This window comes from Zea mays, chromosome 5 (genome assembly GCF_902167145.1).
Source record: "Zea mays cultivar B73 chromosome 5, Zm-B73-REFERENCE-NAM-5.0, whole genome shotgun sequence".
Taxonomy (NCBI): Eukaryota; Viridiplantae; Streptophyta; class Magnoliopsida; order Poales; family Poaceae; genus Zea; species Zea mays.
Window position 1 is genome coordinate 32,434,891 of NC_050100.1, and position 22,270 is coordinate 32,457,160.

Here is a 22,270-nt window from a genome sequence, read left to right on the forward strand (position 1 = left end):
CTAGTTGATCATTTCACAGGTGCATAAGTTCATCTACAACCACTCTAAATCGACTATCCGAACAGGAGAAGCTTTTTGGAAAAACACCTACGCACGGACCGTCCGGGCCCTTGCAGCGGACCGTCCACAGCACCAAGGTGACCCTCGGACAGGAACACTGCAAAAACACAAGTCTACACTACGGACCGTCCGACGGAGAAGCGAGCACCGTCCGAGACCAAGTGCGGACCGTCTGGCCTCAGGCGCGGACCGTCCGGTCGGTGAAAACCAGAAAAACCCGAAGGTGACGGGTTCGGTAAAATGTATTTTTAGCGTCCTCGCGGACCATCCGGAGTGCACGACCGGACCGTCCGCGATTGCCTTTATCTGACATCTTATGACGCATTAAATGTTATATAGTCGTTGATATAGCCGTTACTGCTGACCGTTGCGATTTCAGTCGTTGATGTGCAGGGGCGGACCGTCCGGACCATGGGCGCGGACCGTCCACGGTCGGCAGAAAGGGAGCAACAGCTAGGAAGTGGTTGGGGGCTATAAATACAACCCCAACCACCTCCATTCACCTCACCCAAGCATTCCAATCTCTCACATTCAATACAAGAGCTAGCAATCCATTCTAAGACACAATCAAAGCTTCCAATCTCTCCAAGTTCCACAATTGAGACAAGTGATCATTAGTGATTAGTGACTTGAGAGAGAGAGTGATCCGTGTGTTATTTGTCGCTCTTGTCGCTTGGCTTTTGCAATCGTCCTTTCTTCTTTTCCCATTCTTATTCTCAAGTGACTTGTAATCAAAGCAACAGACACCAAGTGTGTGGTGTTCCTTGCGGGGTCTAGGTGACCCGTTTGATTAAGGAGAAAGCTCACTCGGTCTAAGTGACAGTTTGAGAGAGAGAAAGGGTTGAAAGAGACCCGGTCTTTGTGACCACCTCAACGGGGACTAGGTTCTTTGGAACCGAACCTCGGTAAAACAAATCACCGTGTTCATCTGCTTTATTTCTTGGTTGATTTGTTTTCCCTCTCTTTCGGACTCGGATTTAATTCTAACGCTAACCCCAGCTTGTAGTGTGTGCTTAAGTTTATAAATTTCAGATTCCGCCTATCCACCCCCCTCTAGGCGACTTTCAGAAACCCTCTTGAAAACTAAGAAGAGAATTTATTCAGGGGGGGTTTTGTTTAAGTCAAAGGAAAAGCATTTGAAAAGGGGGAGAAAATTTCAAATCTTGAAAATGCTTCTCACAAATCTTATTCATATACCTTTGACTATTTGCAAAAAGACTTTGAAAAGATTTTCCAAAAGAATTTGCAAAAACAAAACAAGTGGTGCAAGTGTGGTCCAAAATGTTAAATAAAAGAAAACCAACCATGCAAATCTAATAGAAGTATAAATTGGTTTAATTCCAAGCAACCTTTGCACTTACCTTATGCAAACTAGTTCAATTCTGCACTTATATATTTGATTTGGTTTGTGTTGGCATCAATCACCAAAAAGGGGGAGATTGAAAGGGAAATAGGGTTTAACCTTTTCCTATAAATAATTTTGGTGGTTGAATACCCAACACAAATAATTGGACTAACTAGTTTGCTCTAGATTATATATTCTACAGGTACCAAAGGTTCAACACAAACCAATAAAATAACAAAGTTAGGGTTCAAAAGAAAGAAGCAAAAGAAACCGAAGAGAACCCTGGTCTGGTGCACCGGACAGTGTCCGGTGCACCAGGGTCGATCGACTTCAAACTCTTCACCTTCGGGTTTCTGAGGCCGCGCTCCACTATAATTCACCGGACTGTCCGGTGTGCCACCGGACTATTCGGTGCGCCAGCGGAGCACCGACTAGGCAGCGCAATGGTCAGCTCCAACAATCGCCTGCAGAAGCTACAGTGCACGGACAGTACGCGCAGAGTCAGAGCAGCCGCCAGAAGGCGCACCGGACAGTGAACAGTGCCTGTCCGGTGCGGCACCGGACTGTCCGGTGCCACATGAAGACAAAGCTCCAACGGTCGAAACCGTCAGAACCCTAACTGTTGGGTGACGTGACTGGCACACCGGACACTGTCCGGTGCGCCCATTGATAGCAGCCTGCCCCAACAGTTGAATTGGTGGTTGAGGGCTATAAATACCCCCAACCACCTCCACTCCAACCATCCAAGTATTCACTACTCCTCATTCAATACAAGAGCAAAATACAACACTCCAAGACACAAATCAAAGCCTTCGATCCAATCAAAGTCCACAATTCAACTCTAGTATTTTAGGACTTGTGAGAAGATCGTCTTGTGTTCTTTGTTGCTCTTGTTGCTTGGTTGGTTTTCTTCTTTCTCTCATTCTTACTCTCAAAGCCTTGTAAGCGAAGCAAGAGACACCAATTGTGTGGTGGTCCTTGCGGTGTCTAAGTGACCCGGGAAATCAAGGAAGAAAGCTCACTCGGTCTAAGTGACTGTTTGAGAGAGGGAAAGGGTTGAAAGAGACCCGGTCTTTGTGACCACCTCAACGGGGACTAGGTTCTCAAGAACCGAACCTTGGTAAAACAAATCATTGTGTCATCCACTTTATTTTCTTGGTTGATTTTTTTCCCCTCTCTCCCGGACTTAACTTTTATTCTAACGCTAACCCTAGCTTGTAGTGTGTTTAAAGTTGTAAATTTCAGTTTCCGCCTATCCACCCCCCTCTAGGCAACTTTCAATCTTCATCATCACTATCACTATCATCACTAGAGGATGGGATACTTGAGTTATCTCTTGCCATAAGACATTTATGTGATGAAGAGCATGAAGCGCATGATGAACAGTGATGGGCGCGGCTCCTTGGAGGTTCATCTTCGCTTAAAGAATCACCCCAAGTCTTGACACTTGTGAGCACTTTGCCTTTGCTCGTCCCCTTCTTGGGTTCGACCGTATTTAGCAATTATCCTGGAAATGGTCCTTCTCCCCACACGTGAAGCATCCTCTCTTTCTTTGCTTTTTTCTGTCAATGTTAAAGAGAAGATCATCGACATGCAGGGGCACACCCTTTAGATTATTCTGGCGAATCATCCTCATTACCTTTTCGACGTGTGAGACCGTCTCTTCATCCTCTCGGATGATGTAGAGGGTTTATCATATTCTTCTTCTTCTTCATCTTCCTATTAATATTCCTCTTCTTTTACACTTGAGGAACTTGGGCTAGGAGCCTTCTTCTTGCCTTTATTCTTTTCATCACATGCAAAATCATATGACTTTGATGAAGTGGCCTCCTCTTGACCCATCTTCCGTGACGTCTCAAATGCCACAATCTTTCCGATGACGAGTGTCAGGGTCATTTGGCTCAAGTTCTCCAGGTTGTGAAAGATGGTGATGATGCTCCCATATTTTCGTTGCGGTAGAAGGGAGATGATCATCCTCACAATGTCCTTATCACCTAGATTATTAGTTCCAATAGAATTAAGTTCATAAATGATAAGATTCAATCAAGAATGCATATCTCTAACAAGCTCATTTTCTTTTATTGTAAAAGAACTATATTCATTCAAAACTAGGCAATGTTTTTGCTCATGAACATTTGATGTGTCGTCATAGAGCTCATGCAATTTTAGCCAAATCTCTTTAGTAGTTTTCAAAGTAAATACTTGATTGAAAATTTCCATGCTAAGAGATGCATATAAGCAATTTTTAGCTCTACCATTCAAATGAATTTATTTTTCGTCACCCGCGATGAGTTTCTCAGGATTATTGGGTGATTTCATCCCATCACAAGTGACTCTCCAAACACATAAATCAACCTCTTCTAGGTAACAAACCATTCTAACACTATAATAAGGAAATTAGTGTCGTCGAAGTGTGGTGGCCTATGGATATCCATCCTTCTCCACTAAAAGCATTGGCTCAATTAGCAGTTAAGCTAAAAGATTCCTAACGAGCCAAACCGGGCTCTAATACCAATTGAAAGGAACACAGGTGCCTAAGAGGGGGTGAACTAGGTCTTCTAAAAATATCTCTAATCCAGGCCACAAATAAATCTCCTAAACAAAACCTATGCAAATAACAAACAAAAATGTGCAATCTAGGTTTTGTCTAAGTGTTGCTATCTCTACCGCAAAAGAGTTATGCAATCTAAGTTCCAATCCTATATTATAAACTAATAATAGTAAAGATTGCAACTTAAGTAATCAATGTAAATGTAGAAGCTAAAGAGCAGACATAGAGATTGCAAACCCTTGTGGATGCACTGATATTTTACTGAGGTATCTAGAACTGCTCAAGGTTCTAGATAATTCTCGTTGGTGTCACTACGCAAACGGAAGCCCACGCGAGGGTCAAGCAGCGGGACAGATAACACCGTAGAGAGTCGTGGGCCTTCTCCAGGCGCGGGTGGTGCTGCATTTCTAGCCTCCTCTCAGACACTTCCCACCATCTTCACTATCAAGCTTCCGGCTGAAACACCATGGGCCTCATTCCCTCCGGTACATGCTGGCGACCAGACCACAAACTTGGTTGGTGTGGTATTGCAAGACTCTCGCCCCACTCGGTACAATATTACAGTGGCTCACGCAAGAGTCGAGGGGTTTGGTGGGTTTTTTTCTAAACTTGTCGGCGTTTCGACCCCGGGGGTCCCTGGACCGACGAGTAAATTGTCGCCGCGTGTCCCAGCCCAGATGGGTCGGAGCGAGACAGAGCACGAAGGGGGGAGAGGAGACAGGCAAAAAGAGGGGGAACCCGCGGCCTTCGTGTTGTCCTGTGCCCAGGTCGGGTGCGCTTGCAGTAGGGGGTTACAAGCGTCCGCGTGGGAGAGAGCGAGGGACTTGCGCGTCGGCCCGTTCTCCCGCGCGTCCAACCTTCTCGTACGAGAGCCCTGGACCTTCCTTTTATAAGCATAAGGAGAGGGCCCAGGTGTACAATGGGGATGTAGCAGTGTGCTAACGTGTCTAGCACAGAGGAACTAGCGCCCTAAGTACATGCCGTCGTGGCAGCCGGAGAGGTTTTGGCACCCTGTTCATGTGATGTCGTGGCCGTCGGAGGAGCGCTGGAGCCTTGCGGAAGGACAGCTGTCGGGGCTGTCGAGTCCTTGTTGACGTCTCCTTGCTTCCGTAAGGAGTTGAGAGCCGCCGTCATCATGGAGCACGCGGGGCGCCATCATTATTCGTTTACCGGGGCGAGCCAGATGGGACGCCGGTCTTGTTCCCCGTAGCCTGAGCTAGCTAGGGGTAGGGTAATGATGCCCCCCCTGTGATGTGGTCGGTCCGAGCCCTGGGTCAGGCGAGGCGGAGGCTCCTCCGAGGTCGAGGTCGAGTCTGTCTTCCGAGGTCGAGGTCGAGTCCGAGCCCCGGGTCGGGCGAGGCGGAGACCGTCGTCTGAGGCCAAGGCTGAGTCCGAGCCCTGGGGTCAGGCGAGGCGGAGTTCGTCGTCTTCCGGAGCCGAGGCTGAGTCCGAGCCCTGGGGTCAGGTGAGGCGGAGTTCGTCGTCTTCCGGAGCCGAGGCTGAGTCCGAGCCCTGGGGTCGGGCGAGGCGGAGTTCGTCGTCTTCCGGAGCCGAGGCTGAGTCCGAGCCCTGGGGTCGGGCGAGGCGGAGTTCGTCGTCTTCCGGAGCCGAGACTGAGTCCGAGCCCTGGGGTCGGGCGAGGCGGAGCTTCCTATGGCGCCCGAGGCCGGACTTGGCTGTTGTCAGCCTCACTCTGTCGAGTGGCACAGCAGTCGGAGCGACGCAGGCGGCGCTGTCTTCTTGTCAGGTCGGTTAGTGGAGTGGCGAAGTGACTGCGGTCACTTTGGCTCTGTCGACTGAGGAGCGCTCGTCAGGATAAGGTGTCAGGCGATCCTTGCATTAAATGCTCCTGCGATACGGTCGGTCGGCGTGGTGATCTGGCCAAGGTTGCTTCTTGGTGAAGACTGGGCCTCGGGCGAGCCGAAGGTGTGTCCGTTGCTTGAGGGGGCCCTCGGGCGAGACGTGAATCCTTCGGGATCGACTGCCCTTGCCCGAGGCTGGGCTCGGGCGAGGCGAGATCATGTCCCTTGAGTGGACTGAGCCTTGACTTAATCGCACCCATCAAGCCTTTGCAGCTTTGTGCTGATGGGGGTTACCAGCTGAGATTAGGAGTCTTAGGGGTACCCCTTATTATGGTCCCCGACAGTAGCCCTCGAGCCTCAGGGAGTGTTGATACTCGCTTGGAGGCTTTTGTCACACTTTTTTGCAACGGACCGGCCTTTCTCGGTTGCGTTTCATTCCGGTGGGTGCGCGCGAGCGCAACCGCCGGGTGTAGCCCCCGAGGTCTCGGAGGAGTGATTTGACTCCTTTGCGGTCTTAGCGCATTTCGTGATGCTTCGGTCGGTCTGGTTGTTCCCTCATGCGAACTGGCCATAGCCCGGGTGCATAGTCGAGTCCCAAGTTCTCGGGCTGGTATGTTGACGCTGTCAACAGTTTGGCCAGAGCCGGGTTTGCGAGAGCAGCCCCCGAGCCTCCGCACAGAGCGAGAGGATGGTCAAGGACAGACTCAGCTTTTTACATACGCCCCTGCGTCGCCTTTCCGCAAGGAGGAGGGGGAAAGCGCCATGTTGCCCTCGGAGGGCGCCGAACATGGTGTCTCCAGTGAGTTGCTAACGGGTAATCCGAGTGGACGCCCGTGCCCCATTCGTTAGGGGTCGGCTAGTGGCCCAGAGGCGCGCTCCAAAAGTACCTGCGGGTGATTTGCCGGACCCGGTCCCCTTTTGACAGGGTCCGAGGGCTTGATGCCTCCCTCTGGTGGGATTCCGTTACAAAATCATTCCCGTCGGTCTCGAAAATGTCCTAGGGTACCTCGGGAGCGTAGCCCGAGCCTTGGTTATGTATCGAACGTACCCAGGGTCATCCCTCGCTCTGCGTGCTCTGAGGCGGCTGTTAGAACCCTTCAGGGGCTAGCCTACGAACCCCTGATCAGTAGTGGGCGCGGAGCCCGAGTGGCCTGAGGCGGCCGTTGAACCCTTCTGAGGGGCCAGCCTTCGAACCTCTGACCAGTAGTGGGCGCGGAGCCCGAGTGCTCTGAGGCGGCTGTTGAACCCTTCCGAGGGACCAGCCTTCGAACCTCTGATCAGTAGGGGGCTCGGGGCCCGCTTCCTTCGCGGAGAAGGATCCCTTTCGGAGTATCCCCTTTCCCGGTCCCTGTGGCAAGAGAGAGAAAGAGGAAGTGGAAAAGGATACGAAATCGAATGACGTGGCGCACCTTTTTTTGACGCGGTCATCATGGCGGGGGTGAAGCGTCGCTTGCTTCGCCTGCCAAAGGTGCCGCCTGCCCTGCCGCGGAGTTAATGCGACGGGACGAGTGGTTCGCGGGGCAGCCGTTGTGCGCGCGCGAGCCATTCGAGGAACGGAACACAGGCGCGTCGTCTTCACGCCGTGGGAGAAGGTTTCCTCACTGTCCCAAGAGGGGACGTGAGCTTGCTGACGACTTGACTGCTGCTTCCGCCCGCCTGCCACCGCCATTACTGTCGGCCCACTTCTGGCCGTATCGACCGTCGCGCCTTTTCCCGCGGCTGACTGACCCGTGACCGATGTGCTCGGTTGGCACTGTCGGGTCATGCGCAGGGTCGCCTCGAGTCGCGGCACTGGTTCCGTAGTCGAGAAGGCGCGGTAGTGGCGCGAGTGGTGGTGCAGTTTCTCGCACGTAGTAACCGGCGCGCCGGTTACATGACGTGTGGGCCTAGGCCTCCATGCTGGATGCGCCGAAGTCGAAAGGGTGCGCCCCCTTGGTGCGGTTGCATGCCGCCTGCATGGCGGTCCGCTCTTTCACCCGCTGGTCTGGGCGAAAGTGGAGGAACGCTTGTAACCGCTGGGCAGTTACGCGCACCGCGTGTGGCGGTTTGGCTTCTTCTGCCCTGGGCCAGCTTGCATGACGCGTGGGACCCAGCCCCCGGGTCGTAGGGGGAGGACCTTGGAGCGTGTTGGAGAAGACTCGGTTCGTGCCGGTTGAGGACGCAAGTGGGGAGAGTTGCTGGAAGGCAACCATGTCTTCGTACTCCCTTCATGCATCGCATCCTTCCACCTTCCGAGCCCCCGGATGGGGAACACTCGCGTCGCTTTCGTCTTGCTGTCGTTGGAGGAACGCAACTTCGTGAAAGTTGGTACCTTTCAGCCATTGCTCGGCTTCAAGGATTTTCATCAGGCAGCCCAGCTGCATCCCCTCGCCGGTGGTCACCTAAGACGGTGACCACCAGTTCGATGGTGGGGAGAAGCAAACCGGGCTGCGGCCTCTGCCCCTCCCTCAGCTTCAAGGATTTTCATCATCAGTGCTAGGGAGGGGAGTGCGCCAAGTTGGGGCCGGTCTCCGCGCGGGCAGTGGCCCGCTCCTTCCCTCAGTGATCGGGGGGAAGGGCGTTCTCCGTTCGTGGCGCTGGCAGCTGCCGCGTGTTCGGCTCTCCGGCCTGAGCGGCTTCGGCGCTGCTTCCGGTGCCACCTCCCACCGAGGCAGCCGGAAGAGGTTTCTCCGCCGACGAGATAGCCGGCGCCACCCGCGGACTGACCTCCAACTCCACGACCTTCTGCATGTCCTCGCCCCTTGGGCGAGGACGCGGGCGAGGGCCTTGTTGCAGCAGCGTCCACCCTGAGGCCATCGCTGCTGCTGTTTGGCCACCTGGACCAGAGGTCGTTGTCGCTGCTGCCAGAGCGGGCGTCGGCGAGCCACCAGGGGTTTCATCGCCCCGCAGGCCCTCCAATGTGGGGGGTTGTTCGTACCTGCGGGGGTGGAACCGGAGTTCCGTTTGTAATGGCACCTTGAGTGCCGGTGTTTGTTCATTGTGCTGTCGGGGCCTGAACATGTATGTATTTTTGGCATGAAGCCATGTTTTTTCCTCATTTCGAGCACTAGGACTCGCCTGTCGGCTAACTGAACCGCTTCATCAAGTGTGAGTTGCCTCGTGCGAAGGTGACGAGTGAGGTATCCGTATCCCGGAGGCGTAGGAGTTCCTCGGCTCGGTCGGCCTTGCCGCCCAAGGCTTCTCTTGCTTAGTTAAAGGAACCCTCGGCCGCTCTTCAATGAGCCGGAGCCGGAGGCAGCGGTATCAGTGTGGACAGAGGCAGAGTTGGCTCGAAAAGAAGACTTCGTCGGCCAGAGCCTGGCCGGGCCGTCCACTGGCGGGACCGGCGCCGGAGTCGAGTTGCCGAGGCCATGAGCCAGGCTGATGTCCTCGGGGGACAGCTGGCTGAGGCTTCGGGGCAGCCGGCCGAGCCGTCTGCTCGAGCCGGATTCCTAAAGGAGACCCTGGCGGCGATGGCCGGGGCGTGGTGCTGACGTCGTCCTTCGGAGCGGAGATCCTCTGGCCGTGTTGCCGTCCGAGGCTCGGTCGGACTTCGCCGAAGGTGGAGTTGACGCCGAGGGTGTTGCTGGTCCCCCTCCGTCAAGGTCTGAGCCTGCAGGATCGGTTTATCTTGTAGTGTGCGTATGTTTTCTACGGCCGCCGAGGCCCAAACATATCGTCGTTGTGTTGTAAAACTGCGTTTCTTTTCCTCTTGTTTCGAGTATCAGGACTTATTTGTCGGTAACAGAATTGTTTGTCCGAGCGAGAGTTACTTTTCGCGGAAGGTGATGAGTGAGGTATCCGTATCCCGGAGGCGTAGGAGTCCCTCGGCTCGGTCGGCCTTGCCGCTTATGTGTACTCTTTACTCGTCCGTAGGATTCTGCTATCGATGTGGCCGAGAAAACCCGAAAACCCGTTTCGGCAGAAAGGTTTCCGAGCATTAAGACTTGTTCGGTCAGCGGAATCGCTTATCCGAGCGTGAGTTACTTATCGCAGAAGGTGATGAGTGAGGTATCTGTATCCCGGAGGCGTAGGAGTCCCTCGGCTCGGTCGGCCTTGGCTGCTTATGTGTACTCCGTCGTTTTCAGGATCCCACTTTTCGAAGTAGTCAAAAAGCACGAAAGACGTTCTGGCAGAAAAACTTTTTCCGAGGAAAATTTTGACGCAGAGGGGGTGCCCCCTTCTAGCCCCCGAGGGAGGGTCGGGCTTTGCCGAGGCAAGGCTGACCCTTCCTTGATGGTTAGAGTTTGTATGTGAACGAGGTGTACGAACAACTTGAAAGCATCTTAAGGGTAGAAGCGACGTAGCTGTCGGATGTTCCAAGCGTTGCTATAGACCTTGTCTTGACTGTTGGCCAGCTTGTACGTTCCGGGCTTCAAAATCTTGGCGATGATGAATGGCCCTTCCCAGGGAGGCATGAGCTTGTGCCGCCCTCGGGCGTCTTGTCGCAGCCGAAGCCCCAAGTCGCCCACCTGGAGGTCTCGGGACCGAACCCCTCGGGCGTGGTAGCGTCGCAGGGACTGTTGATACCGCGCCGAGTGTAGTAAGGCCATGTCCCGAGCCTCTTCCAGCTGGTCCAGTGAGTCTTCTCGATTGGTCTGGTTGCTTTGGTCGTCGTACGCCCTCGACCTCGGGGAACCGTATTCTAAGTCCGTGGGCAAGATGGCCTCGGCCCCATAGACTAGAAAGAACGGTGTGAAGCCCGTGGCTCGGCTCGGCCTTGTCCTCAGACTCTAGACCACCGAGGGGAGTTCCTTCATCCATCGCCTACCGAATTTGTTGAGGTCGTTGTAGATCCTCGGCTTGAGTCCTTGCAGAATCATGCCGTTGGCACGTTCTACCTGCCCATTCATCATGGGGTGAGCCACGGCGGCCCAGTCCACCCGGATGTGGTGATCCTCACAGAAGTCCAAGAACTTTCTGCCGGTGAACTAGGTGCCGTTGTCGGTGATGATGGAGTTCGGTACCCCAAAGTGATGGATGATGTTGGTGAAGAACGCCACCGCCTGTTCGGACCTGATGCTGTTTAGGGGTCGGACCTCGATCCACTTGGAGAATTTGTCGATAGCGGCCAGCAGGTGCGTGTAGCCCCCGGGTGCCTTCTACAAGGGATCGACGAGGTCCAGACCCCACACAGCAAACGGCCAGGTGATGGGTATTGTCTGCAGAGCCTGAGCGGGCAGGTGGGTCTGCCTTGCGTAGAATTGACACCCTTGGCAGGTGCGAACAATTCTAGTGGCGTCGGCCACCGCGGTCGGCCAGTAGAAACCTTGTCGGAAAGCGTTTCCGACAAGGGCTCGAGGCGCTGTGTGGTGACCGCAAGCCCCCGAGTGTATTTCTTGTAAGAGCTCCTGACCTTCGGCGATGGATATGCATCGCTGGAGGATGCCGGAGGGGCTGCGGTGGTAGAGCTCCTTCCCGTCACCCAGCAAGACGAACGACTTGGCGTGCCGCGCTAGTCGCCGAGCTTCGGCTCGGTCGAGGGGTAGCTCTCCTCGGTGGAGATATTGTAGGTACGGGGTCTGCCAGTTTCGATTAGGCGGGACCCCATTCCGCTCTTCCTCGACGCGCAGTGCCTCACCCTCGGGGGCCGAGGGTGCCTCGAGCTGAGCTGAGGGTGCCTCGGGTAGGGCCGAGGCCTTCTCGGGCTCGGGTGTGTCATCGGTCTTGACTGAGGGTTGATGTAGGTCTCGGGAGAAGACATCCGGGGGAACCGTTGTCCGCCCCGAGGCTATCTTAGCCAGCTCGTCCGCAGTCTCGTTGTATCATCGGGCGATATGGTTGAGCTCGAGCCCAGAGAACTTATCCTCCAGGCGCCGAACCTCATCGCAATAGGCTTCCATCTTCGGGTCACGGTAGTGGGAGGTCTTCATGACTTGGTCGATGACGAGCTGCGAGTCGCCACGAGCGTTGAGGCGTCGGACCCCTAGCTCGATGGCGATGTGCAACCCGTTAACCAGAGCCTCGTACTCAGCCACGTTGTTGGACGCCGGGAAATGGAGGCGCAGCATGTAGCGAAGGTGCTTTCCGAGGGGTGAGATGAAGAGCAGGCCCGCGCCTGCCCCTGTTTTCATCAGCGACCCATCGAAAAACATGGTCCAGAGTTCCGGTTGGATCGGAGCTGCTGGAAGCTGGGTGTCGACCCATTCAGCCACAAAGTTCGCCAAGACTTGGGACTTGATGGCCTTCCGAGGGGCGAACGAGATCGTCTCGCCCATGATTTCCACCGCCCACTTTGCAATCCTACCCGAGGCCTCTCGGCACTGGATGATCTCCCCCAGGGGGAAGGATGACACCACAGTCACCGGATGAGACTCGAAGTAGTGTCGCAACTTCCGCCGCGTCAGAATCACCGTGTACAGCAGCTTCTGAATTTGTGGGTAGCGGATCTTGGTCTCGGACAGTACCTCACTGATGAAGTAAACCGGCCTCTGGACGGGCAATGCATGCCCTTCTTCTCGTCTCTCAACCACGATCGCGGCGCTGACCACCTGAGTGGTAGCGGCGACGTAGATCAAGAGGGCTTCTCCGGCAGCGGGGGGCACCAAGATGGGCGCGTTCGTAAGGAGCGCCTTCAGGTTCCCGAGGGCTTCCTCGGCCTCGGAGGTCCAAGTGAAGCACTCGGTCTTTCTTAAGAGGCGGTACAGAGGTAGGCCTCTTTCGCCGAGGCGCGAGATGAAGAAGCTCAGAGCCGCCAGGCATCCCATGACCCTCTGTACGCCTTTCAAGTCCCTGATGGGCCCCATGTTGGTGATGGCCGCGATTTTCTCCGAGTTGGCCTCGATGCCCCGCTCGGAGACGATGAACCCCAAGAACATGCCTCGGGGGACTCCGAAGACACACTTCTCGGGATTGAGTTTCACGCCTTTCGCCTTGAGACACCGGAATGTCGTTTCAAGGTCGGAAAGGAGATCGGAGGCTTTCCTTGTTATAGTGTCCCTCGGTATGCCAGGCATGTCCGAGGGACTCCACGCGAAAACTTCGGTGTTTGCGCGGAGAAAGTCGACGAGCACTGCTTCCTATTTGGGGTCGAGCTCGGAGCCGATCTGGATCTGCATCGAGGCGTCGTTGCTGGGGTCGAGAGGGACGGACTTAACCGTCTCTGCTGGCTCGAAGTTGTCGGCATGGCGCTTCACGTCTGGCGCCTCCTTGGAGAGGCTCTCCAGGTCGGCGATGAGGGCCTCAGATTCGGCGAGGGCCTCGGCGTACTCCACGCACTCGATGTCGCATTCGTACGCGTGTTGGTACGTGGGGCCGACAGTGATGACCCCGTTGGGGCCCGGCATCTTGAGCTTGAGGTAGGTGTAGTTGGGGACGGCCATGAACTTGGCGTAGCATGGCCTCCCCAGCACTGCGTGGTAGGTTCCTCGGAACCCGACCACCTCGAACGTGAGGGTTTCCCTTCTGAAGTTGGAGGGAGTCCCGAAGCAGACGGGCAGATCGAGTTGTCCGAGGGGTTGGACGCGTTTCCCGGGGATGATCCCGTGAAAACGCGCCGCACCGGCCCGGATCGAGGACAGACCGATCTGCAGGAGCCCGAGGGTCTCGGCGTAGATGATGTTGAGGCTGCTGCCTCCGTCCATGAGAACCTTGGTGAGCCTGACGTTGCCGATGACGGGGTCGACAATGAGCGGATACTTCCTCGGGCTCGGCACGCGGTCGGGGTGGTCGCCCTGGTCGAAGGTGATGGGCTTGTCGGACCAGTCTAGGTAGACTGGCGCCGCCACCTTTACCGAGCAGACCTCCCGACGCTCTTGCTTGCGGTGCCGAGCCGAGGCGTTCGCCACTTGCCCACCGTAGATCATGAAGCAGTTGTGGACCTCGGGGAACTCCTCTGCCTTGTGATCCTCCTTCTTGTCGTTGTCGTGGGCTCGGCCACCTTCCGTCGGTGGCCCGGCCTTGTGAAAGTGGCTCCGAAGCATGACGCACTCCTCAAGGGTGTGCTTGACGGGTCCCTGATGATAGGGGCACGGCTCCTTGAGCATCTTGTCGAAAAGGTTGGCGCCTCCGGGAGGTTTCCGAGGGTCCTTGTACTCAGCGGCGACGACAAGGTCCGCGTCGGCGGCATCGCGTTTCGCTTGCGACTTCTTCTTGCCCTTCTTCTTGATGACGCGCTGAGTGGATGCCTCGGGGACATCTTCCGGCTGGCGGCCCTGGGGCTGCTTGTCCTTCCGGAAGATGGCCTCAACCGCCTCCTGGCCAGAGGCGAACTTGGTGGCGATGTCCATCAGCTCGCTCGCCCTGGTGGGGGTCTTGTGGCCCAGCTTGCTCACCAGGTCGTGGCAGGTGGTGCCGGCGAGGAACGCGCGGATGACATCCGAGTCGGTGACTGGCAGCTCGGTGCACTGCTTCGAGAATCGCTGAATGTAGTCCCGAAGAGACTCTCCCGGCTGCTGGCGGCAGCTTCAGAGATCCCAGGAGTTCCCAGGGCACACGTACGTGCCCTGGAAGTTGCTGGCGAAGGCTTGGACCAGGTCGTCCCAGTTGGAGATCTGCCCCTGAGGCAGATGCTCCAGCCAGGCTCGAGCGGTGTCGGAGAGGAACAGGGGGAGGTTGCGGATGATGAGGTTGTCATCGTCCGTTCCACCCAGCTGGCAGGCCAGTCGGTAGTCCGCGAGCCACAGTTCCGGCCTTGTCTCCCCCGAGTACTTTGTGATGGTAGTCGGGGTTCGGAACCGGGTCGGGAACGGCGCCCGTCGTATGGCCCGGCTGAAAGCCTGTGGACCGGGTGGTTCGGGTGAGGGACTCTGATCCTCCCCGCTGTTGTAGCGTCCCCCACGCCTGAGATTCTTGAGCTCTCCCTGGATACGCTGCCCTTCGGTGGTCGATGGTTCCGGCATCGCGCAGAGAAGTATTGCTGCTGCAGCCAGGTTCTGGCCGACCCCACTGGAAGCCGGTGGCGGCCTTGCCCTGACGTCGTCGGCAATGCGGAGCTGGATGCCCTGGGGCAGATGACGCGCATTTCCGGCCGGAGCTCGGTCTGCCCATTCCTGCCCGATGTTCCGCCAGAACTGCTCAAGTGTTCCTGCTCCCTCGTCGAGCCTGGCCTGCACCTCGCGGATTTGCTCGAGCTGTGCGTCCTAACCCCCCGCAGGGACTGGGACCACAGCTAGCTCCCGAAGGATGTCAACGCGAGGCGCAGGCCTAGGGGGATCGCCGTTTTCCGACATACCAAGATGGTTGCTTTCGCCGGGACCCCCTAGATCGACGTGGAAACATTCACGACTTGGGCCGCAGTCCTCGTCGCCGAAGCTGTGGCTACCATCGGAACAATCGGAGAGGCAGTAGTCGCATGCGGTCATGAAGTCCCGCATGGCACTAGGGTTGCCGAGCCCGGAGAAATCCCAACAAAAGTCGGGCTCGTCATCTTCCTCGGAACCCGAGGGTCCGTAGGTCGAGATGGCCGTCAGCCGGTCCCAGGGTGACCGCATATGATACCCCGGAGGGTTTGAACATGCCTTTATAAAAGCGTCCACCAAAGCGGGGTCGCTCGGTGGGTCGCAGCTGGATCTAAAAGGCACGAGATGGGAATCGGTCGGTACCTCTTGGTCGACAGGCGATGTCGAAGTCGCGTCAGGGGCGGACTGCTCCGTCGTCTCAGGTACGAGGGTGACGCCCAGCAAGTCCCTCGCGAGCGTGCTGGCGTCGTTTGTTCGCTTGGAGTTGGCGTGTTGCGGGGAAACGGCACTCGTCTTCATCTCAGACGCGAGGTCGAAGCCCGACGTGTCCCCCGTCGGGGCGCCGGCGCCGTCGACTCGCTCGACAGCCGACGAGGTGCCATCTCCTGCTTGGCCATGTCTGCCGCGCCTCCTCCTCTGTCGGCGGGGAAGGTGATGGGACAGACCTGGATGTTGCTCTTCCGCCACGTGGGGAAGACGTCGTTGATTCCGCCGCCGGCGGGCGGGCCGATGGCCGCCATTGTCGCTGTCGAGCGGCGGAGGAAGGAGTATCATGTCGTAGCCGCCATCGAGGGACATGAACTCAAGACTCCCGAAACGGAGAATCGTCCCGGGTTGAAAAGGTTGCTGGAGACTACCCATCTGGAGCTTGACGGGAAGCTGTTCGTCAACACGCAGCAGGCCCCTACCTGGCGCGCCAACTGTCGGCGTTTCGACCCCGGGGGGTCCCTGGACCGACGAGTAAATTGTCGCCGCATGTCCCAGCCCAGATGGGTCGGCGCGAGATGGAGCACGAAGGGGGGAGAGGAGACAGGCAAAAAGAGGGGGAACCTGCGGCCTTCGTGTTGTCCTGCGCCCAGGTTGGGTGCGCTTGCAGTAGGGGGTTACAAGCGTCTGCGTGGAAGAGAGCGAGGGACTTGCGCGTCGGCCCGTTCTCCCGCGCGGCCAACCTTCTCGTACGAGAGCCCTGGACCTTCCTTTTATAAGCATAAGGAGAGGGCCCAGGTGTACAATGGGGATGTAGCAGTGTGCTAACGTGTCTAGCAGAGAGGAACTAGCGCCCTAAGTACATGTCGTCGTGGCAGCCGAAGAGGTTTTGGCACCCTGTTCATGTGATGTCGTGGCCGTCGGAGGAGCGCTGGAGCCTTGCGGAAGGACAGCTGTCGGGGCTGTCGAGTCCTTGCTGACGTCTCCTTGATTCCGTAAGGGGCTGAGAGTCGCCATCGTCATGGATCACGCGGGGCGCCATCATTATTCGTTTACCGGGGCAAGCCAGATGGGACGCCGGTCTTGTTCCCCGTAGCCTGAGCTAGCTAGAGGTAGGGTAATGATGGCCCCCCCTATGACGTGGTCGGTCCGAGCCCTAGGTCGGGCGAGGCAGAGGCTCCTCCGAGGTCGAGGTCGAGTCTGTCTTCCGAGGTCGAGGTCGAGTCCGAGCCCCGGGTCGGGCGAGGCGGAGACCGTCGTCTGAGGCCAAGGCTGAGTCCGAGCCCTGGGGTCGGGCGAGGCGGAGTTCGTCGTCTTCCGGAGCCGAGGCTGAGTCCGAGCCCTGGGGTCGGGCGAGGCGGAGTTCGTCGTCTTCCGGAGCCGAGGCTGAGTCCGAGCCCTGGGGTCGGGCGAGGCGGAGTTCATCGTCTTCCGGAGCCGAGAATGAGTCTGAGCCCTGGGGTCGGGCGAGGCGGAGCTTCCTATGGCGCCCGAGGCCGGAATTGGCTGCTGTCAGTCTCACTCTGTCGAGTGGCACAGCAGTCGGAGCGACGCAGGCGACGCTGTCTTCTTGTCAGGTCGGTCAGTGGAGCGGCGAAGTGACTGCGGTCACTTTGGCTCTGTCGACTGAGGAGCGCTCGTCGGGATAAGGTGTCAGGCGATCCTTGCATTAAATGCTCCTGCGATACGGTCGGTCGGCGTGGCGATCTGGCCAAGGTTGCTTCTTGGTGAAGACTGGACCTCGGGCGAGCCGAAGGTGTGTCCGTTGCTTGAGGGGGCCCTCGGGCGAGACATGAATCCTCCGGGGTCGGCTGCCCTTGCCCGAGGCTAGGCTCGGGCGAGGCGAGATCATGTCCCTTGAGTGGACTGAGCCTTGACTTAATCGCACCCATCAGGCCTTTGCATCTTTGTGCTGATGGGGGTTACCAGCTGAGATTAGGAGTCTTGGGGGTACCCCTAATTATGGTCCCCGACAAAACTCACTCAACTAACTAGGAACAACCTAAAGCAAGCGCATAAGTGGTCTAACTAACCTAAGCACTTCGCAAAATACCTACACTAATCAACGAGTGGTTCTATTAAGCAATTGGGTGTTTGAAACCTTGGAGATGTGTATCACATGTGTTGGTATGTTGTTTGGGCTCCCACACCTTCAAATGTTTGACTAGGGGTATTTATAGAGCCCCCATCTAAAACTAGGCATTAGAGAAAAACATCAACATTTTGTCTGCACAGCACTAGACTGGTCCGGTGCACACCGAACTGCCTGTCCGGACCCTCCATGTCAGCTAGTCGTTGGCATCTAACAGATTCCCTATTCCTACATTAATGGTCTAGTGTGCGACCCGCACAGTTCGGTGCTGCCACATGAGATAGCCGTTGGCAACTAGATATTGGACCTTGGTCCGGTGCACCACCAGACCTGTCCAAATATCTACCTGTCCGAGAGCTATTTGCAGAGCTCTCTACGCACTCAGTCCAGTGCGCCAGCTGACAACCCATTTATTGATTCTTCTATCTTCTTTGCTTAGACTCTTTTGATCATGTGTCTTGGACTTGTGCTGAGTATTTATAAGTCTTCTATGTGTCTTTTAGGTCTTCTTTTGAGGTGTTGCATCCTTAGAGCCTTAGTCCAATCCACTTCACGTCATATGAACTACAAAACACAAACACTTGAAGCACATTAGTTCATCGGTTATGTTGATCATCAAACACCAAAATCACTTAGTCAAATGGGTCGGGTGCATTTTCCTTACATGGCTTTATCTAACTTTTGTCAGTTATTTGTTGGCTTGATCTTCCATTAGGTGTAGGTGCGATAGAGTCCTAGGAGGACAAGATTGTTTGTGCTCCTAATCATAGGCAGATCACAACTAGAGATCTTGATAAGTTGATTTTTATGAATGTCGTGATGTGCTTAAGAATTATGCCTTATATGTTGGTTCTTCTATTGCTTTGACTTCAAACATTTGGTGCTCACTTTGTCAATGTTGATTAGGAGTTACATAAAATAATTATGGTATTAGGCTAGTTGAGATGTCCTATTCCTAGTACTAATATAGACAAAAGAATCATTGCTGAGTTATGGAATATGGTCTAGTTGACAAGATATTCTCTATAACTCTAGACAATGTTTCTTCTAGTTCATCTTCTATGAACACTTTGACACCTATGTTTGCTAGTTAATTTGGTCTTGATCCTTCACCAACTTCTTTTGATCCTCATAATTGTAGATGTTGTCTTATGCATTAGTATTGTACTTATCATATCGTTAATCTAATTATAAAGTCTGGCTTAAAGAGGTTGAATCATTTCACAAATGATTTATCCTCTAATCAATGTATTGCTTTGTTCAAGAACTGTTATATCGCTAAGGGTGTTCGCCCTCAAAAGTTTGGTTTGGATATGGATGTTACATGGGATGCAACATACCTTATGCTAAAACACTTGATTCTGCATAGGAGCATGATTTCCGTGTTCATTAATTCTCATTATGGCTTACGACTATTGTTTGAAAATCGTTAGTATGTTCCCGAAAGATACTAGAGTTCCTAGAACTCTTCTGTAACTCAATGTTGTTCTATCTGGTGTTTATTATCTCTCAAGTCCACTTGTTCCGCATCATATTCTAGAGATTTCTTCTCATTTGAAACTAAATGGAACCGCTCCATTTGTCAAAATCTAAGCGCTACTACATTTCCTATGAAGTTTAAATTCTTCAAGTACTTGTAGTATATAGCTCTATTATATTCATATGCATTCATTCTTTAGCCTAGAGCTAAGATTAGAGATTTATTTAATGTTCATTGCATGGTGAATGCACAGTTACTGATACAATTCATACTACGTTGAGGTAAAATCTTAATTATATAACATGTTTCACAAATATGAGAACATGTTTGGTGTAATTAGGGCTCAAAGTGTTGTACAACCAAAATGTCGTATAGGTAAAAAAGCAGGCATGAAAAAAATCTTTAGAGGCCATGTAATAGGTGTTGTTGGATCTTCATGTATCTCTACCCCTAATTTATCTTCATTATCTACATCTACTATTTTTGAGCCTTGGTTTATCAAGATAGTGACAATGTGACTGCTTATGACGATGATCTGACATTCTTATCTAGTGGTGTGAGCATAATCTAACATATCCAATACTGTGTATAATGGCTATCATGTTAATTCATGTACCTACTATCTCTTTAAAATCCTGTTTTAGCTTGACTAACACGTTAATTGAAGAGCGGCAACAATGCTTGTTGCCTAAAACTATGGAGATTTTGACCAACATGAAGGACTAGGAGTTAGAAGAAATAATGGAATAACATGTTGTTGAGAATCAAGAACTTGAAGATTCATTTAAAAACTTGTATCTTGGTGAAGATGAAGTTGTTGCTGGTACTTTATGCGATCATGAAGTCTATGAGTTCATGAGTCTGAATGAAGTATGTGAGTTCGTGGACTCAAATGCACTCTTTTTTATTTTTAGGGTTTCTCATAAGATGTAATTTTACCTAGAAAGGTGTTTTATGAGCTAGTGTTGCACAAAACGGCGCAGTTATAGTTTTTGTTGTTTGTCTTATCTATTGGCTTTGGTTTTGTTCAAAGACTTAAATATTTGTTGTATTGAAGACTTAAAATATTGGTGTTAGGGGCCTTCCTCTTCCGAAGGTCCTCAAAAACATGACTAACCATATGTTTTCAGAATGACATGAATTATTATAGAGAGCTTCGTCTTTAGGATGGAAGTCTTTCCCCATGATGAAGGCGTACGAGACGAAGATATGATCTAAGGATGACGCCGAAGCTATTGCCAAGAGTGACAACTTCGACTCATACTGGTGATGAAGACTGGTGATGATGTTGATCGAAAGGAAAAAAGACTGCATAGTTCTTAACAATTTATGTTACGATCATAAGTAAATGTCAGGGACATAAATGTACTTTTACTCGGGTTGTGTCTCTTGTCTATAAATAAATGAACAGTAGCACCGTACTGTTCACGCTGAATTGCAATCACTCTCTCGCGTCTTCACATTCGAGCAAGCCGAAGTTATCAATGTAATATGAATTATGTTGATATTCATACATGTTTTATGGAATACAAATAAGAATGAATCAATGAGTTAAATTTGTTGTGTTTATCTCTTACATTCTTGTTTATCTATAAGATGATGAAGGCATGTCTTTCACGACCTTCGTCTAATGATCATTATGTCCATGAGGAGATAATGCTTTGGAAGACGAAGGTCTTTAATACTTAACATTTGTGTTGCCTTGTTCTTGATTCATAGCATCTGAGAACAAGTGACTAACAATTGATTTTGGTTCTTTTCTAGTTGTCTTCTCGTCTGATTAAGCCAAGACTAAGGAGTTCAACTAATTTGAATCTATGATCTCTAAATAAATTTATGAATATTTGAATCTGAGAATGAATCTATTTTTTATAAGGTAGATGAGAAAAAAATTTAGAGACACGCTATCAAGCTATGGGTGACACGACTTACAACTTTGTTCATACTTTACAAATTGGCCCGGTAAAAAAAGACACGTAGTGTCATATCTAGACTGTTAGCATGGCCTGTAACCCTTAGAAGCATGAGACGGGAGCACGATGTGTCGTTTTTTGCCCGGCCATTGTGGCCTGTTTGGTTCACTACCTCAGTTACCACACTTTGCCTAACTTTTCTGCCTAAGGTTAGTTATTCAATTCGAACGACTAACCTTAGGCAAAGTGTGACACATTTAGCCACAAACCAAACAGGCCCATACCTGTGTTGTGCGATCGTGGCTTCTACCACCGCCGAGGGTCCAAATCCCCTAGATCCACGGGGTTTTAAGGTGCCTAAGGCATTGTCCATTTGTAAGTGGATTGGAGGGGATTGAGCAGGTTAAATCCCTTTATATTTAATTTGAAATAGGAATTGATTTAATCCATTCTAATCCTCTTTAATATAATTCACTCTTAACCCAACAAACCCTAAAGATTCTCTTGCATTTTTTCTTTCTCGATTGTCCCTTCTAAGAGCAAGATTAATAATATAGCCGATGGGTGGCTGTAAGAATCTTTATAGCCTAGCCCATCTATATATTCGTTAGTTCTTCAATAATAATGCATGACCCATGTGTTTCTCTCATAAAATTTCTTAATTCTTATGTCTAAGTAGATTGTAAGTTTACATATTCTCCCTTCTCTCCTCTCTCCTCTCTCTCCTCCTCCATCTTATACAAATCACGCTCGATCTCAGCATACGGATGAAGGTCAGAAGGTAGTGGCCATCGGCATCCTGTTTTCAATCTCCCGTTGTAATTTCCAGCTTCAGTTACGGATCTCCCCAATGTTCTCATGTCATTTTTCGTTCTTCTTGAATATCCATTCCAAAATAATCCTGCAGTATCTTTGAATATTCATTCGCATATCTAGTTTTTGAATTTCTTGATTTCCATCTATTTTTTCCTCAAAGGCAGAATTAGAGGGGATTGAAGGGGATCCCCTTTCTATTCAGAATTAGATTTTGGCCCCTAGGAACTAGTTTAGTGACAAAAGAATTGAAGTGGAACTATGAGAGAGAGAAACCATTGAATAGCAAGATATTTCCTTCCTATAGATCTCCTCCAATTTACTTATCACTATGTGTGTTTGGTTGAGGAGTAGAAGAGAATGAAGCGGCTCCATTCCTATTTTCTAGATGTTTGGTTTCCAGCAAAAGAGCAGCAGAGTGGCTCATAGAGTCTCCATATAGAAATTTACCATAAATAGTTGAAATGATACCGCTCCACCAAAATAACCGGATGCAAGTGCTCTCCTCCATCTCCTCCCATCTACACTAATATGGCTCTCCAACCAAACAAAGAACGAATGACTCCGCTCTATTCTGTTCTTCAATCAAACAAAAAATGGAGCGACTCTGTTCTACTTGCCAAACGCAGA